This window comes from Garra rufa, chromosome 2, assembly GCF_049309525.1.
Source record: "Garra rufa chromosome 2, GarRuf1.0, whole genome shotgun sequence".
In the NCBI taxonomy this organism is placed as follows: domain Eukaryota; kingdom Metazoa; phylum Chordata; class Actinopteri; order Cypriniformes; family Cyprinidae; genus Garra; species Garra rufa.
The window spans coordinates 30,893,556-30,914,012 of NC_133362.1; the positions used below are offsets into that span (position 1 = coordinate 30,893,556).

At 37.7% G+C, this 20,457-nt stretch overlaps 1 protein-coding gene across 1 annotated transcript in view; it reads right to left on the reverse strand.

Annotated features, from left to right (window-relative positions):
* The window catches only part of akt3a (v-akt murine thymoma viral oncogene homolog 3a), a 124,926-nt gene extending 124,163 nt beyond the window's left edge, over nucleotides 1–763 (reverse strand). The window contains exons 1-2 of the mRNA XM_073834085.1: nucleotides 655–763; nucleotides 445–561 (exon numbers count right to left, since the gene is read on the reverse strand). The gene's annotated coding sequence lies outside the window, so the exon portion shown is untranslated. The remainder of the gene's footprint in view (nucleotides 1–444; nucleotides 562–654) is intronic.
* Between the last annotated feature and the right edge of the window lie 19,694 nt (nucleotides 764–20,457).

Consider the following 20,457-nt stretch of genomic DNA (forward strand, 5'->3'; position numbering starts at 1 on the left):
CACTTCGTGGAAGTTCGTGTAACACCTGCTACCCAAGATACAACCTGCTGGCCGACTGTCATTGGCTTGATCTGTCAGGTGAGAATCTGTTACCTCAAATGCAATGAATAAGCTGCCTAAAGGGAATAACAGTACTTTTCCTGCACCAATCGTTACTCAAAACAGAGATCATGTATTGTCGAAGCGTTTGCATTACTAAAATGAATTTGCAAATGAAGGTGGGGCTGTCTCGGGAGCTAAAAGTGGGAATTATGCGAAAAAGACGCTAGGCCATGAGCAGAGCTCATTCCCCTGCTTCGCAGCCTCCACGCCGCAGCATCAACTGTTTATATGCGCTGAATGATCGCAGGCTGAAATGAACCGAAGCTGCGTCACAGCCAGAAACGCGCTCCGTCAAATGGGACATTTAACATTGGTATTACAGTCATATAGCGGTTTTTTTACCTGGCGCTGGTGTCGGTAGGGAGACCAATGGGCTTCCCTCGCCTCCCTGAGTAAGTGCGCGTCCTCCTTACAGGCTCGAATGGAGCATGGATGGACGGGATAATCGGAGAAGCACGCCTACAGAGAGAGCACAGACTCAAGTGGTTACTACTAGAGTGTTGTCTCGAAAGGAGGGGTTGTATGATGGAAAAGGCTGCGGTAGTTCCTTACCCCGGGAACCGCCGCTCAGACACAGCACAGCGACGTCATAGGCAGGTTACCCTCACTCACCCCGCGTCTCCTGCTACAGTCCGCGCCAGGTTCGGTTGCTCCGTCTCCCGCCTGCCCTCACTGCTCCATAGACGCTCCTGCTTGTGCTGCGCGGCGCGGGGAAATCTCGCGAGAGCCGCTGTGTTTGCAAGAGATGCGCCTCTGCTGTGGCGCTCTGCATGGAGGGGAATTCTCTTGGAATTAACAGGATTCCCACGGTCTGGGGAAACCTACAGTATCAGGAATTTGTCTGGGAAAAGGCGTGGAAAATAAAACAGTCAGTCAGATTCTTAACGAAATAATGGACTTTTTTAGTGTACATACATTGTACATTTCTAGTTAGCTCTAATATGTAATGCGAAGATTATATATCACAGAATCAGTGTTTTTTAGCTACTATTAAAAATAGTTTCTATAGCTGAAATATATACACTACCAGTCAAAGGTTTTTAAACAGTAAGATTTTTTTAATAAGTCTCTTCTGCTCACCAAGGCTGTATTTATTTGATCCTAAATACAGCAAAAACAGTAAAATTCTGAAATATTTTTACTATTTAAAATAGCTGTTTTCTATTTTAATATATTTTAAAACTTTATTCTTGTGATCAAAGCAAAATTTTCAGTATCATTACTCCAGTCTTTAGTGTCACACGATCCTTTAGAAATTATTTAATATGCTGGTTTACAGTTCAATAAACATTTATTATCATTATTATTATTATTATTATCAATATTTAAATCAGTACACGAGTAAAAAATTTTCAGGATTCTTTGATGAATAGAAAGATCCAAAGATCAGCGTTTGTCTGAAATAAAAAGCCTTTACACTATAACGTTCAACAGCTTGGAGTCAGTATAATTTTTTGTAAAGTATTAATTATAATATTAATTAATACTTTTATTTAGCAAGGATGCTTTAAATTGATCAAAAGTGATGATAACAACATTTATAATGTTACAAAAGATTTCTATTTCAGATAAATGCTGTTCTTCTGAACTTTCTATTCATCAAAGAAACCTAAAAAAAATATACAAAGCTGTTTTCAATGTAATAATAATAATAATAAATATTTTCTGAGCAGCAAATCAGAATATTACAATGATTTCTGAAGGATCATGTGACTGGAGTAATGATGCTAAAAATTCAGCTTTGAAATCACAGGAAGAAATTACATTTTAAAATATATTCAAATAGAAAAGTTATTTCAAATAGTAAAAATATTTCAAAATATACTGTTTTTTCTGTACTTTGAATCAAAAAAATGCAGGCTTACTGTTTGTAAACTTTTGACTGGGAGTGAATAAATGTATAAAAATTGGAAATGTTGCCTTGCAACAATTATAATACACTAATAAACTTACCGCAATGACTAAACCTAAAACTAAAAAATATATAAATTCATTTTTTTTTATATTTAAAAAGAACATAAAAAATAAAAATGAATTTGATTAAAAATATTAATAAATACTATAAATATTCTAAAAATAATACTAAAACAACACGGTTGGGCCTAAATCAGAACAATTAAGTGTAAACATGATTAATGGTTTAGCCTATTAAGCAATCAGTCTAAATCAATTAAAACAAAACAAAGCAAAAAACAATACACTATATATAATGCAATGTGTGATTTTGATGGTGCTTGGTTAAATAAGCCCACAAGTACGTGGACCTGGCCAGCTGGCTATAAGTTGTATTGAAATTCCAGGTAAGCTTTATATGTTGCTGTGTTCTGTGATAGTTTTTAGCCATAAATCTGATACCAAGGAAAATTATGTGTGTTATTTCAATAACTATTTCATAACTCTGAACTGTCTTTTATTATTATGCTGAAATATGTAGTGCTAAAATCTGATTACATCACAGCTGCATGTGTCTGGACTTTCTAGCAACAAATGTCCCTGTTCCACAAAATATTTCCCACTGTGCTCTTGGGGAAACTGCGCCAAACATTTGAGTGGTCAGAGTTGGAACTGCAACACGACAACAGCAGATTAAAAAAATAGATATATTGCTGCAAGGGCAAGTTTCTATTTTAGAATTGTATTTATTTATTCCTCTTTCAGTTTGTCAAAGAAAGCTTAGTGATATTAAAGTGACAATCTGTAATAACACTAAATGACAGCACAACACCAAAATGCAAAACTTATTGAATGAGTTGTCATAATTTGTAACTCATATTTTCAAAACAATTTCTATTAGACTTTTCATGTAAATGTGTCCTGAATTGATGAATATTTCTCAGAAAGGGAAGCAATGAAGCATTCGATTCTTTCTGCAGTGGACTGCACTGCAGAAAAAGATACGGATGAGAATCTTTGGTCTAACATCCCGGAACATCAGGAGGTGTAAAAAGACTACACTGTAATTCCCCAAACAGTGCTGCATGGTCTGCTTAAAGGGATTTATCTTATTTGTCCCATCTTTACCTTTCTAATTTTGTACTTTTCCCCCCTTGTTGTAAAATATATCTATTTTATCTAGTGCTATAAAATAATCTTATCTATTTATTTTTATGTAGCGCAATTACGTTTGCTGTAATTTGTTGAAAGACCAACAGTAAATTCATAAATGTGAATCCTGTCCAATCTTTTGCAATCAATATCACACATATACTGATGTGTAACTTTGCACTGTTTAAATGAATAGACGCAATACAAAAAAAGTATATAATCCAAGCATAATCCATAGTTTACATTAGGAAATAGTGACAGAGGGCACTGTTTTTTCTGTCTCATTTCCTTTCCTCTTCATTAAGTACATAAGGGCCCAGGGCAATTCTCACATCAGACCTCTGTACTTTTCAAAGCATAGCATGTTAACCACAGCTGCTGTGGACCTCAGTGTTTGGCCAGGTATCACCTGGGCATCACTGAAATGGACTATTTCTTGATCCCACTGGACAAAGTGCACCGGATTTCTGTATAAAGCTGTTTTGTGACTCATTGGTCCAATGCTGTGGCCTCAGTTCGGCCCCCTGCCCACAGTGACTGTTCCAGATGGCGGAGGGAGGTACAGCAGAGGTAAGGCCACAGTCCTGTGCTGTGACACAGGTGGGGAATGGCCTGTTTAAACCCACAGGAAAGCAGGCCTGGCAGACGACCCCCGTCCTTCCATCAGCTGTCCATGCCTACAGAGAGAGACCACAGTTTTCACACTACACTTGGGATGCTGCATACATATGGGTTTGCTTGAAAAAGTCTGCTATACCAGGAAACTAGGTGAAAAACTTGTAAGGTGAGTGCAATATTAAATCATTAATTTTTTGGATAGATAGATAGATAGATAGATAGATAGATAGATAGATAGATAGATAGATAGATAGATAGATAGATAGATAGATAGATAGATAGATAGATAGATAGATAGATAGATAGATAGATAGATAGATAGATAGATAGATAGATAGATAGATAGATAGATAGATAGAGAACACATTGTAGGTCAACACTTTAATGTAGGTGGATCCTGCTTTTCTTGTTCTCTATCAATTTGGGACCACATTAGACACTTGAATGCTGTTAGGTGAACCAGAATTGGCAATTCTGGCCGTATGTTTCCCCATCTGAAACAGATAAAGCTGTCCTGCACACCTTTGACTGTGGCTACAGCTGCTCTGCCTGATCTCATGTGTCCTCTCTGCCTACAGCTGTCCCTCTCTCCATCCAGGGCCACATACGAGGAGCTCCAGCGACCACTGACGTGGACACACATGAAAGCGTCTATGGATAAATCTCCTGAGCTTCTCGGTCGTCCTAAAACCTTCTCAGGGTTCAGCTGGCAAACTGCCCTCTTGTCCATTGGGAAGGGTCAGTGTGAGGTGGGGACTGAAAGGGTCTGGGGAAAGGGGAGCGATTAGGTAAGGTAAAAGTGCTGTCGCAGGTCTTTTACCTCAGTCTTATCCCTCAGGACGGGGGAAGGGTTGAGCGTCTGTGCTGCCCGTTTGAACCCGGAGGGAATGCAAATATGTATCTGTGTATGTGAGAAAAGAGGATTTCATATTAAATCCCCATCTTCCACTGGTCAGGTGGAGCCATATGGGACATGTGTGGGCTTGACAGATGAATGTACAATGTCACAGCTTTAGTGGATTTTAAAAGTTCTGTTTATTTTAATATGTTCTTAACTGTTATTCTTATATTCACATATTGCCCATTTTAACTGACTGCTGTTGGCCTACATGTCAAAGAATGCTTATGACCTGTGTTGTTTGGCAGGATGGAGAGCCCAGGTGTGAGTGTGAACATGAATATTCATTTAAAACGTAGGTCAAACTGAGAATATACTACAATACAGCGTGTCAAGTTCACCCCAGGTTTTGTATGTGAGCCAGTGTTCTGTGTGTGACAGAGCTGAGCTAGACAGACTCAATAATTCCTTTTATTTCTCTAACAGAGCTTTAACTCCATATATTTTGTTAAGCAGTGGCACTTCTGAAGACTCTCTGCTGTGCTCTGTGTTGGATGCGGTGGCCTCTGGCAGGTCCGCTGGATGAGGAAGACAGTCTCTCACTGCCCCCAGCCAGTGCAGCTGTTACTTGGGTGTGACATCTGGGCTTGATAGATAGTCATGATGCCAGCGGTGCCCCAAACACCCCTAGGTGCCACACACTACATCCATGCCACACCCCCTGCACATCCTACTTTTCCAGATGCATGCTGGGGTACCATAGGGTGCCATCCAACCTCACCGCCTCACAGCCAAGGCTCTCAGACTGGCAGCCAAGCCATATGTCAAGGTCATATCTGAGTGAGAAAAACTATATTTTAACCCCTCTGAGAGCACTTTGTAGTTCTAAAACCCAGAAGAGAATTAGCATGTTTAAGCCATGGGAATTTTGCTTTTAGCATAGCGGGTTTTGATTTATAAGGTCTTTGGTTAATGCTAGTAGTGTAATAAAAAAGTTAATAATTTGCTGAAAATGTAAATGAGTATGTTTCTTCATCAGAACACATCTAAGAGAGAAATTTTGCATTCTATCACTTGATCACCAATGGATCCTCTGCAGTGAATGGGTGCCGTCAGAATGAGAGTGCAAACATCTGATAACAATGATTCACTGGAGGCCAGAATCGATAGTTAAACACTTTAATGGTGGATTTGTTTATTACAAACACGCAGATTTTTGTTTCACGAGATGTTAAATGATGGACTGGAGTTGTATGGATTACTTGAGGATATTGTGATGTTTTTATCAGCTGTTTGGACTCTCATCCTGACGGCACCCATTCACTACAGAGGATCCATTTGTGAGCAAGTGATGTAATGCTAAATTTGTCTGTTCCGAAACATATTTGATGGCATGTGTCATAGTTATGTCTGTTCATGCACTTGGTTTTTCCTATTGTCTCCCCCTGTCGATCAGTGTTTAATGGTTTTGCCCTCATCACCGTCATCTGTTTCACCTGTCTGTAATCATTAGTTTCCCTTTATAAGTCTGTCTTTGAGTTCAGTTTAATGTCGGTCTTTGCTTTATGTTATCGCTACGTGTGTGGAAAGTTTTCATGTTCCTGATCAGTCTGCTCCTTGGATTTTATATAAAGACTTTGTTTGTTTAATTCGTGTCTCGTCTATCCAGCACATAACCGTAACAGCATGACAGTGAGTAAGTTATTCATTTATTGCAAATTTTCATTTTGAGTGAATTATCCCTTTAAAATAATTGTATTGTTTTACAGCATACAGCAGGGGTGCCCAACCCTATTCCTGGAGATCTACTATCCTACAAAGTTCAGCTCCAACCCTAATCAAACACACCTGAACCAGCTAATTAATCTTTTAGGTAGCCCTTGATAATTACAGACAGCTGTGTTGGAGCAGGGCTGGAAAAAAAGTCTGCAGGTAGGTAGATCTCCAGGTACAGGGTTGAGCACCCCTGGCATACAGCATTTTCATACGATTTTCTGCACTAATTAAAATCTTTCATAATTTGGCAATGGAATTGCATTTCTTTGTTATTGCATTTCAAATTTTTTCTTAAAGGGGTCATGACATGGTTTTTTTTTTATTATTATTTTAATGTCGTATGAGGTTTACTTAATGTTAATAAAGTTTTTTTTGCTCAAAAAAATACATTTGTGAAAATTATTTTCAACCCTCATTCTGATCCTTTCTCTAAAACAGCCTGTTTTAAGGGACGTGTCCTTAAAGGCTTGTCAGTAATCATCCACTGTTATGATTGGCTAACGTCATTGCATAAGAAACAGTATCAAAACCCCCTTGTTATTGAGTGACAACATGATCAAAATAAAATGGTAATTTCCAGACAAAGCATTATGAAACCATTTACTTACCATTTGTGATGCAGCTGCAGTCAGATCTAGTGCCATTTTATCTTTCAACAAATGTTTCTTTATGAACTCTCCACACTCTGCATCATCTACAAAAACAAAATACTCAGAACAATCATCTGACACAATCCGGAATGCCATTAAAATAAACTATCCACTTCTGGGATCCTTCTGATATCTGTACAAAGATGTGAAAGAGCTGTTTAAACCAAACGCTTCAAAGTGAACGTTCTTTCACTCAATTTGTCCTATCAATGACAGACTCAAGCGTGTGGACTGTGTCAGAAAGTGAATGCACATCTGTATCCAGTGCAGAAAAGATAGCGGCAGTGATTGTTTTTGACGTAACACTTGCATTTAGCGTAATCATGTTCAGCTGTTAAGCTACTGAACGCCAGTGGGCAGGCTTATGGTGAGAAGATGACTATTTGTCAATGTCTTTCTCTGGAAACAGTGTTTATGCAAACAACTGCACCAGGGTGACGTCAAACAAGCCATTTTCTGAGGGTTATTACATAAATGCTTTGTTTATTGATAATGAGAACATTTTACGTTATGAAACTTGCAGGATGTATTAATCAAACACTTCTATGTCAAAAGATCAAGACATATTTGGTTTCTCATGTCATCACCCCTTTAAAGGTACTAAAGCCATTGACATCTGAACCTGATGTTCTTTACAATTTATATATTAAAGTCAATGTAGGCCTACTTTGCAAAATTAAACTGCAGACTGTTTCAATTTTAGTACAGCACAGTACTTCAAAAAAGTCTGTGTCAGATTTTACAAGACATTTTTAAATAATGATGTAATTTCTATCTCCCTTGCATGGACTGTTTGTCAAACTAAATTTGTTTTCAGTCATTGTGGTATGCTCTTCCAGGGGATGAGCACAACTGGGAACAGCTGGACTCAACTAAGTTTAGCGCAGTTGGTTTTTATTTTTCCCTGAGGGCTCAACACGCCTTCACAGGGGACAAAGGGGCTGAAAAACACACATCTGGAAGCACAGACTGTATTTGCATAACAACAACTGGATGACATAGCTTCCCTCTTTTCTTTTCTTCACGTCCTGAAGAATGTTTGCTTTGGCTCATCTTCAAGGTACAGGCATAATCGCGGTGGAACCTCCCAGGATGCAGAGAATCTTCTCTGCGAAGATTCTTCAGGCGAATCTTGGTGAGTTACCAAGTGCATTTTCACACAGGAAGTTGATCACAGTTTTTTTTAATGCTTTGTCACAGTATAACGAAATGCTAAAATATTTTTTAGCAGTGTGGTTGTTGCAAATGTTCCAGAAATGCATTTGTCAGAGAGAAAACATGAGCAAATTAGCATTACAGTTTCTACAAGATCTTTAACTCTTTAATGCACCTCACAATACTTTTTATTTTAATGAGACCTGCATAACCAGTCACAGTGCGTAGCTGAGCATTGAAATTTACTGCAAAAATCACTTTTGTTTGAACATAAATGTGTTGGCAGTGTGTGTACACAACCACCCTATAATGATAAAAATCCACCTACTCCTTTTTTTTTAATCCCCATAAATCATAAGCAGTATCTCAGAACAAGCCGTTCACAGAATACGTAAAATGTGATGTCACATTTTACAAGCCCCACCCACGACGGTTGAAGAACATTGTCGTATTAGCAGAGACCCCACCCTGAGTAAACCGCATGCAATCAACCATGTTCATCTTCATGCTAGAGCATTTAAAAGCAGCATTTAAGTAAGAAACGTCTATTTATTACCGCTATAGAAGTTGTTCAGTCCAGAGCTCATCTAATTAATGACCTTATTCTGAATAAAACAATAATATGATTAAGCTGTTTACATGAGTTGCTGTTGGAATATTCCTTTCATGTTCCCGTTTTACATGTTATAGTACATAGATCGATTAATCACATCGACTCACATCATTACGTCCACACACGACGCTATCAGTTCATCTTCATTATAGACGTTTGGATGTTTCGGTTTTAATTTTACAAAAGCTTGAAGTGGCTCTTGACATATGCAACACATTTTTTATAATGTGCGAGTTAAAATTTGCCGTGGTCGCATTTGTGCGAGCTGCTGCGCTGCTCCAAAGTGTCTGCTCCATACAGTGAGCGTTTCAGAGCCAGTCAGTTTATAGGAAAAAAAAAAAAAAACACGCAAGCACAGTCACTGAAAGCCAGTTTAGTTTTACTTTTTTTGTTTTCATTTTGAAAACCCTATTATCTTTGCCATTTACCTCACATTACACTTTGGAGGCTTTCTTTTATTTTTATTTTATTAATTAGTTTGATTGCTCAGTGTTTGCGCGCCATGTAATAAATTGTTTAGTCGGCATATAACAGCATGTGATGGAGTCCATGCCTCGTCTTATTAGTTTTTGTTAATAAATGCTATATAAGCTAGCTTTATTTTATTGTTGTTATGCTGTTTAATTAAAAATAACAAATTCATCTTTTAAGAATTTGTTTTAATCTTAAAATTGATAGGTGTAGCCTATATATGTAAGCAAAACCAAGATCATGAATTCGAAAGTAAAAGTGAAAAGCATCCTAAGGCATTCCAAAAGCGGAAATCCCGTTCACAAAATTAAAATCACAAATAATACTAATGAAAAAGAACGAGCTGAATGTTAAATACGTTTCCATAAAACTATAAATTATGATAACAGACAAACCATTGATCAGTAATGAGCATTGATTAATCCCATGTTCTAGCAAAAAAATAAATAAAAATGAAACCAAAGCATATATGCACGTGCGACCAACTGAGAGCGTTATGCCGCGTTCCAGTCAACCCGTTTTTTCCAAACTTCTACCCATGAAAGTGCACTGGAAAGACAGTCAAACCCGTGAATTCCCACCCGTGAGATCGTACTAGATCGACGTACTCCCAGTTCCGAGTTCTGACTTGACTTAGCCCGCGAAACAACAATATCAGCCTCTAGGAGTGCAGTGTTTATGCAAGTGGCACACGGTGGAAAAATAGAGTTTAGGACAATATAACGTTGCAATCAAATTATTAATAATATAAAAATAATGCTTGGCGTGACTTGCCTGGAACGCTACAAAGTCCTGAGTCGTGGTTTGAAGACGTGATTTACGAGCTCAAAATCCTGCCTGGAACGCAGCATTAGTGTGTATCCTGACGCAAAATGTGGCGAAAAGTCCAACACAAGGGGAATAGTGTGATTAAGGTGTGTACATGTCTTCCATAATGCGACTAAAATAGGAATACTCCACCTGTCTTAATTCGATTTGTGTTTACTAACATTATGCTTCTTAATCAGATTGTCCTAATCGCGTTAAAATGGGAATATTGTTGTCCATGTAAACGTACTCACTGATACATGTGCAGTGCAACTCAAACTGAAGACATATTTAACACTTACCACGATTCCCCTGAAAATACTATTTTTAAACCAAGCTATATTTTTCATGTCATTTATATCATATTCTAGACCAAAAATAGACATCCTTGTCAACTACAGTTTTAGGACACTATAAGAAGGCTAACTTTTCTAAAAGCTTTCCTGTAATCTGCCAAATGTCTTGAAAGACACATCTGCAAGCCCCTCCTTAGACAAGCCCACCACTGCATCTCCTCACATCTCGCTCTCTCTGATGGATGGTTTGTTGTAGAGTGAGCTGAAAAAACAGCCACTTGCAATTCATCAGGCCTGGAATAATGAGCGGAGAGCTACATTGATTTAGCCCGGGGCTTACAGCTCGAACATCTGGCCTGGTTGGCAGCCATAGTCAAGGCCAGCACTATTGGAAAGCTTTCTTTGGAGGGTCCAGATGCAGAGAGAGGAGGATCGGTACAAATGCTACAGATGGAAACGCTGGAACAGATGATGTGGTGGGCAGCTCCCGCCACCATTGGCACAGGTAGCTTGTCTCCAACAGCTGGCACAGGTTAGGCATTCCTGGGAATTGGTGCCACAAGGCAAATGTTCGCACTGGCAGAGGTTGTGGTTGTGGTACATATACACACTGTTCGTACAGGTATCATCAATCAGGTTGACCGTGGGACTGAATGATAATAGGAAAATTGTTCATCTTTGCTTCTGTTTATGCGATGTATTTCTATGCAAATCTATTTATAACAAACCAATTAACTAGGTAAGTTTATGTATTTTCACTTTTTGTGTTTTAAAAAAGCCATGAAAGCCACTTTGCCATTTACTTTTCCTCCGCCAATGGCAATCTGACCTCATGACGAAAATTTACCTGTGGGAACTATTTCGCAAGATGTGAAATACGTACCGCCATGTAAAAGTCGTGACATATCCGTTGTGAAACATCCACTGGGTAGCGCTAAAAGAGTGTTCAGTTATTTTCCCCAGAACAGTTGAACGTACTCATGGTATGTTTTTTTTTGTCACGTTGGTTTTGTACGTGTCACCGTAGTTCTGATTTGAAATGTCCATTGAATGGCGCTATGACTCTAATGCTATGTGACGTTTTAAAATAACGTAGCATCTGCACTACACTTAAACTGAGCTACCTTGTAGTTGTAGCTGTAATCATAACTGTGTATGAAAACAATAACAAGTGCTCACTGTTTTACTGCCTCTAGTGTTTATTTCTGTTGGAAACTGCAGTGATATGTACTTATTGGTACGTATTTCGCATCTTGCAAAAAGGTACGTTTTAGTCATGAGATCAGGTAGGCCAATGGAAATAGTTCCAAACAATGCCAGAGCAAAAGAAACCACTGTATGTCTCTGAGTGAAACAAAGTGGTGATGTTTCGGTGAATAAATGGTACTGTTTAGAGTACATTATATAAAAAATGATGCAACATTTCAGTCCTAAATTAAAGGCACAAGATGTAATTTTCACTGCTAGAGGTCGCATATTCAAAACAAACAAAGAAACAAAGGCGTAGTTTGAACTGTCGTGATTGAGTGTGGAATCACTGGAGTTATTGTCTTCATTATTCCCACAGCTGATGCAATCCGACGGGACTCATCGAAATCATGTTCATAGCTAATGTATTAAAAATATATTAACATCACTGCAGTATGAAGCAGTGTGGCTGAATGCTGTGGAAGCGAAACAAAGCTGCTGGAGTGATTGCTAATGAGAGACGAGCGCGACACACGACTTGAAAGCAGTGGAGCTTTTATTATGTCATAATCTACCAAATTTTCCGGCATGCGTATGTGGGGTAAAGCAGTGCTGTTTTATCATACTAGATACATTTGCATGTGTTGAAAGTTCTGTTATAATGCTACTCATACATGTACATTCGTCACCTGTCTAATAAAATGCATAAAAAGACTAAATGCAGAATAGGTAAGATTATTTGATTAAAATATCCAAAAACCACTAGAACAGTGTTATATATTCTGCTGACTTGTGTACTTACATTATCCCAAATGATTCGAAGAATCAAGTTTAAATCTAGAGAAATAAGCCATTTTAACTATTGTAATGGACCGTGTCATTGCGTCACCTGCCAATGAAGTTATACATCCTCTGGTTTTATTTTGTAAAAAACATGGAAACCCCAAAGACACTTTAATATGTTATTCATTTTATTAGACAGGTGATGAACGCTCAGAGTAGCATTATAGCAGAACTTTCAACACACTCAAATGTATCTAGTATGATAAAACAGCGCTGCTTTTCCTCCATACGGCTGACCAAAAGAAGCAGAAGCGGTCGTCTGTGGACCATTGCTTTCAAGCCATGTATCACGCTCGTCCTTTATTAGCAATCGTTTCAGCGTCCTCATTTCGCTTCCACAACATTCCTCCCTGCCCTGCTTCATACTACAGTAACTTAACTTAAGTCTTTAATACATTAGCTCATGATTTCTGCCCCACTCCTGTCGGATTGCATCGGCTGTGGGGATGAAGACAACAAATCCAAGGATTCAACACACTATCATGGAGGCTTCAAGCTACACCTTTGGTTATTTGTTTGTTTTGAATATGCGCCCTCTAGCGGCAAAAAAAAAAAAAAGATATTGTGCCTTTAATTATAAAAGTTAGCTAGATTATGTTCACTTCTGAAAATGGGACCAGCGAAAATATAACAAAGTGAGCATCAGTGCCCCCAGGTTTTTGCTTTGCATTGTGGGTTTTTATAGTGAGTAAGGTTCAGTGCCCTGGAAAGATTTTGCGATTGAGACAGGCTTAGTTGGCTGACTCTGCATGCATATGAATGGAAGTCAAGGGAACGAAAAGTGTAGTGTAACTGGCCCCTGAGTGCTTATGGAATAGCACTCAGCCAATCAGAATCAATGACTGCATCTAAATCTGTCACATAAACATATATGATGATGTGAAAAATGTTTTGCTTTGACTAGAAAAATCCTCTATTATATGAAGTATGTTATACTTAAACATAAAAGTATAAAGTACAGAAACTACAAAATCACGCTTCACACTAAAAGTGACACTTATACACACACACACACACACACACACATTTGGTCATACTGAGGCATGCTTTTGGATTCACAGGCGAAAAAATAACAGATTGTGTGTGGGGGTTGAGTCTGAGACTGTGAATATAATGGTCTTGCCCAGATGTATGTGTCTGGACTGCTCAGACTGGCACAAAGCTGGCCACTGCTCAGTGATGGACATCTGGATAGCAAATTGGTTAATGGTGCCTCCAAGCCAAAAGGTAGTCAGCCATCTCCTCTCCCAGCAAAGCAAGAGCTGCTGTGCATCTGTGTTCCACCTACCCCAGGAAAACATCCCCCTACAGGCCTGAGAAAAGGCTGGAGAAAGAGAGAGAGTCTAATCCAGGTCTCTGTCTCGAGGGAAGCATGTCATGATGTGGGTTTTAAGAGTATCCTTTAAAGTTATAAATTCAGCATGCACTTGACTATGTATATGTCATTTTATATGTATATTTAAGTTATGGGGATTTTCAGTGACTCCTTCAGCAGGTTACTTTGTTACAGCAGTAGGTGGTAACAAGTGGTGACAATTGTTTAATTTTTAATGATTTATTCAAAATGCTGATTAATTAAGGACCAAAACATTGCCGTGGGCTGCGTCCTCTATAGATGTCACATGTGTGATCTACGTTTTACAAGAAATAACTCAGTTTTATAATGGTTACTTTTCTGAAATTACAAATACTAGATGACAGATATAACTAAAAACTGCAAACTCTAGAGGGCACCGTTCTGAAATAAGACCTAGCCATACACTATCAGTGAATCACTAAATCGTTCACTTAACCAATTTGTTCAAAAAGATGATCTTTTACTGTGGATTTGTTTGGAACTATTGTCGGTGGAGAACCAAAACTACATATAGTAACTGGCTACTAAATGTAAATCACTTAATATCACCTTTATATCATATTTATTTCATTTAGTTCTGCCCTTTTTGAATTTAAAGATCAGGGTAAATTTAACGTATTTTGTGTTCTGGGAAACATGTATCTTCTGTAGCTTCTGTAGGACAGTACTAAATGAAAAAATATGGTATTTAGGCAAAAGAAGAAAAATGTACACATCTTCATTCTGTTCAAAAGTTTACACCCCTGGCTCTTAATGCATAGTTTTTCCTTCTGGAGCATCAGTGAGTGTTTGAACCTTCTGTAATAGTTGCATATGAGTCCCTCGGTTGTCCTCAGTGTAAAAAGATGGATCTCAAAATCATACAGGAAAGGGTTCAAATACACAAAAATGCTGAAAAACCAAAGAATTTGTGGGACCTGAAGGACTTTTCTGAATAACAGCAGGCAGTTTAACTGTTCAGGACAAACAAGGGACTCATGAACAGTTATCACTACACAAAAGAAACACAACTGCGGATCATTCAGGTAACAACACAGTATTAAGAATCAAGTGTATGTAAACTTTTGAACATTTTTATAAATTTTCTCTTGTGGACTATATGTAAATGTCTTTTATGTGAAATATCTTATTCAGGTCAGTACTAAATTAAATTAAAAAAATTTTGTATGATCCCTCTTATTTTGCTAAAATAATTAACATTTTGCAGATTCTGCAAGGTGTATGTAAACTTTTGACTTCAACTCTAACTCATGTTACTTGCAATGCATTACCCCCAACACCGCTGTTAACATTAGTTAATGCACTGTGAACTAACACAAACAATCAATTAACAAATGTACAATTAGTTCATGTCAACTCATGTTAACAAAAGAGACCTTATTGTAAAGTGTTACCATTATAATATAACAATGTAGTCAGCTACTGAACATTTGAATTTCCAAGAGTTTTCAGGGTTGCTGGAAGTGCTGGACTACCAATGGCACATCACACTCTGCACTGCTCCAGATTCAATTATAAGCAGATGTGATTAGGCAAGCAGATGTGAATGTGTATTAGACCTTGAAATCATAACAAAACACATTAATAACTTGGACCTACAGTAATATTTGGTACACTGGTTTCATGAATGATCCATTCTAAAGGCATCACCATCACAACTCGTGCAAGTGCGTAAGCATTGCTCGACAGACAGAAGAAGCGTTGTGAAATTAAACTAAAGCTTCCTTTTTGTGGCCTGATCTCCACCATCTGTGGATAAACAAGTTAAACACACAGCAGTTTCCCCTGACGCCTGAACCCTAGAGGATGTGCCCTCCCCCCAAACAGATGCAGCACCTCCAGAGGCTTTAGGGGTGTGCTGTGGGAAAGAACAGCTGTTCCCCTGCCTAATAAGAGGGCTGCAAGTGAGACAGGTAGGTCATGAATTATTTACTTGAAATGTTATTGTTCGTAGCTTCTGTTAAAAATGTCACCGGATCCTCTGATCTGCAGGAAGTGATTTTTAGGGTATGTTCATTAGACTTAACTATATGTTGCAAAGCGGGTACATAAATTCACTTGACAAGTGCAGTATTGACTAATTAGGGGTTCAAGCGTGTAGCGATGAAACCCTATTGTAATCGTTAGAATGGCCACGGATCAGCGATCTGCACATTAAAGTGATAATGCAGACCAAACTGTAAGTTGCAGAGACTTGAAACTTGGAGTGATGCAAGTACTCACACCGCCTACAACGTGACCAATTAGCTTGACGGTGGCACTACAGCGAACAAAAGTACGAAATCACTCATAACTCCTAAACCATCATTCAAAGGCTCAAGTGTCTTATGTTGCTGGACAAAACGCACACCTTGGATTCAATCATGAGCCAGGCAAAATTTTCGTGTATAATGCATTTTTTTTGAAAAAACTACTTTTGCGAACTAGTCCTAGGGTTTTCCCCCAATTGGAACCAAACCAGTGCATAAAGATTCCTTGGAGAGTGAATATCAATAATTATCAAAAAAACATTTAACTTTCAACTCACCATCGCAAAGCGAGCCACTTTTAGTAAAATACCTATAACTTATGAACAGAATAAGATATCTTCTCCAAACTCAAAAAACTAAAGCAAGAGCTCAATCTGAGGTCACAGAAAAAAATCGTGGAGCTTGGCCACTTGGTGGCCCTATTAGAGTCCTTTCAACATGAAAATCAGTGTGCATGGTTTTGGTCCAAAGTGCCACAAGTGCCATTTGCGTATCTCAAAAAACATAGCTGCCATTGGCCAACGAAGTTTGAGCACCGGTTAGACAAGGTTAACAGAGGCTGTTTAGAATGAATCTTGAGGGCCTGTTCGACTTACGGCCCTAAAGGTCTGAGAGAAATTTGAAAGAAATCGGCCACTGGGGGCGATATAGCATTTTCAAGGCTGTGTAAAAGATTGTATGTCATGCATTTTTTTGCACATACTTGTATAATGTGATAGAACTTCTCATTTTGGACAACTTTGCCTCTAGAACCACTACTGTCAATCAAATTGTTTGTTAAATGATTGAGATGTCAAAACTAGTCCTATAGGTTTTTTGCTCAATATGGAAAAAACACTGAGTACTCCGGACTCTCTAGGTCAATAATTATCAAAAAATGTTGAAATATATCCTTTGGGAGGCTATTGTTTAGAAAAGGGGCCGGTCCAAATGTACCCCAAATCCTATAAAGCCTAAAAGAAAACTCAAAACTTCACAAAACCTGGTGAGCATATGCGACAGGCGATTCTAAACAAGCATGCAACGTTTTAAGGAGATCTGACCACAGCTGGCGCTTTAACAGTAATAAATGTTAAAAAAAATGAATATTTATTTTGTAAATTATCTGGATTCGCCAAAAATGCTTGTTTAAATCATTGATTTAGGTGGTAAGTAATGTCTTTTTCATATGTGCTTAAATGTCTTAAAGCACTTAAACCTATATTTTCCTATTAAAACTCACAGAAATGCACCTTGAATGTAATGTGAATCACTTCAGATAATGAGCAGAGTTCTGCCATGTTGCTTTGAACACGGTTTGTTTTGAATGGGAACACATACTCTACTTGAACGACTGATAAAGTTGTAATAAATTTTGCCCCACATTTGTATTTCAGCTCAGAGCTATAGCCCTTTTTCCAGCTGTGTTATTTATCACCCAGCATTAACCTTCATTTATCAGCATGCTTTCACCAGTTAAAGACGGATTCCTCCATATGGCTGGGTGCTTCATTAAATGCTAATTATTATGAGGTATAATAATTGTGAGGCTGCTGTGTGCACTGGGTGACGTGCTGCTGCAGGGTCCCAAGAGAGGAGGAAGAGACTGAGCTCCAGATAAACAATCCCACTGTTCTCCCGAGACTGTGTGATCGCCCATCTGATGATACGGCCGCATCTCTCCAGCTCATCCTCTCCCCTGAGAGCACGTCTCTCTGTTGCCTGTCTGTGGAGTAAGGGTGACATTGGCGGGCTGATGTTTCATTGTGCCATCACTGCAGATTTCATTTAGCTTTATAGCTGTATGTGTGTACATTTATACATTTTCTTACGGTTTCTGTAGTACAGTTGAACTGGATCACATTGTTCTATACATAACCTCAAGACACATAAACATTTGCTGTTCCTGCCTGCTTTATGCCTCTTGCTATTAGGTGCTGTGTTGTCTCAGCAGGTTTTGTATGGGATGGCTTACTATGACACCTTAAGATCTCCACATTATACAGTCATTTTAAAGTTGGCCTCTTGCATTGAAGAGTTAGATGAAGATCAACAGAAATGGTAGTTGAAACTTTCTCTGCATGGGTTTATTACAAATATCACAATCCTACCTTCTGCCAGCCGGAGTTGGACACCTATGCAGTGTTGTTGTGAGTCGGTATGGATCATATTATGATGTTGCTGTCCGGCTCTTCATCGTCATAAGCCACTCTTGAACATCTGCTACTATGATGGGTACATTCTGGGAACAGAAATTAGAAAAGGTGTGAGAAAACCTCCCTCTGAATGCATAAGTGTGTTTCATCCAGTTCAACTGTAATAGAAACTCTTCCTGATAATATTTGATGTAATGTCATTATTTAATCCAATTTACATACAAACATTCACTAGCTGTCAAACGTTTTGAACTGTAAGATTTTAAAGTAATGTTTTTAAAGAAGTCTCTACTGCTCACCAAGCCTGCATTTATTTGATCTAAAGTACAGCAAAAACAGTACAATTCTGAAATATTTTTTATCAGGATTCTTTGATGAATAGAAAGATCCAAAGATCAGCATTTATCTGAAATAAAAAGCTTTTGTAACATTACACACTTTGCCAGGGGTATTCAACATTTTTCAGGGTAAGGACCCCTTAGGCAACAGAGACATGGAGCAGGTTTATTAAGCATAAACCCTTTAATATTATTAGAAAATAACCATATTATGATTAAGAATAAATTAAATTGTTATCAGAACTATGCACATTATTATTGTTACACATGCATCACTGCCTGTATATTACATTTTATAGTTAAATTTCAGATTTATGCATCATAAAAATCAACATGTTGAGATAAAATCAATTAATTAGTTGTTTGCAGCTGTTGTATATTATTTTAATGGATTTGCAGAGTCATACATTTTAATTTTACTACTCAGATGGGCATTTACCTAAACTTCAGCTGTAAATTTATTAGAAATTCACATTTTAACATTCAAAAGCTTAGAGTCAGTATAAATATTTTATTTATTTATTGAGAAATAAATGATAGAAATTAATACTTTTATTTAGCAAGAACTGATCAAAAGTGATGATAAAGACATTTATAATGTTACAAAAGATTTCTATTTCAGATAAATGCTGTTCTTCTGAACTTTCTATTTATCAAAGAAACCTGAAATAATCTATTCAGCTGTTTTCAACATAATAATAATAAATGTTTTAGATCAGCAAATCAAAATATTAGAATGATTTTGTTACTTAAATATATAAAATGTTTATTTTATTTTATTTTTTTACATTACTGTAAAGGATAGACTTACAGTTTTTACCCTGTATAAAGGTCCTAGATCACATCAACTTTCAAAGCAGTTTCATAAAGTTTTTGTCTCTTTTTTTTTTTTTTTTTTACTGGAAAGACGTTCCGTCAGCTGAACAACTGGTATGTTGTTAAACAACAATACAGTCCATTAAATGCACTGTACATATATCCCAACCCCCCACCTTAAGGTCTAAAGTATGTTTAGAAATTGAAACTAAGAAAGAACCCAGTCCAGATGTTAGTGCCAGAAGCCAGACCAGAGAAAGGACTCGTCCCTTTGCTCTCCAAGGCTTCAAAGTAAAAATAAATGTATTTAAGTTCTAAATACAAAACCAGTATTGTTAACCGCAGAGCATTCAAAATGACCACTATTTTCAGGACTTTGAATTCATACATTGCTCACTGCTGGGATGACATAATTCATAACTTCATGTTTGCGTTTGGGGCTGTACATTGTTCATAGTCTTTGTTGTAGTTGCGCAGCTGGACAAACTCTCTGCTCAAGTGCGTGTTTGATCCCATCATAAAGGTCAGAGTACTTGTATAAACATGTGTTTAGGTCTGTCAAATAGCTCATCTCCAGATGAAATTCCTCATTTGAACTTTCCACTCCAAGCCTATTACTTAATTATTTCTAAATTGTCCTATTTCTTCTATACATAACAAATATTGTATACTCTTAAAGTGTGTAGTATGTATAATCTTGTGCATGTATGAATGCACAAAAGGCTTCAGCTAGCATATTTACATTTATGGTGCAAGTTGAGTGAATCCAGTAGCATCCACAAACATGGATTCCACAGTGACCTCAAGAGGTGGGAATGCAGAAGTACCTGATTAGAATAAACTGTCAACTGTGTGTTCAGTGGCTCTCCTAGCATTAAATCCTTTATATACACACACACAAATACAAAAAATAGTCTTGTTTTGTGTTTGCACATTTTCTTTTCAAGCTTGCACTACATTTTCAAGCGTAGGAATACAAAGTCATCTAAAAGACTTCTTGCAAATCTGCTTTTGTGCTTTCACACTGCTGCATGGCAGGAAGCTGTAATAAATGACAAATATAATTCATTATAATAACTACTATAAAAACACCTAACTAGTTATCAGATCAAAACCAAGTCACAATTATTTCTGTTACTGTAACAATAAAATAAAATGAC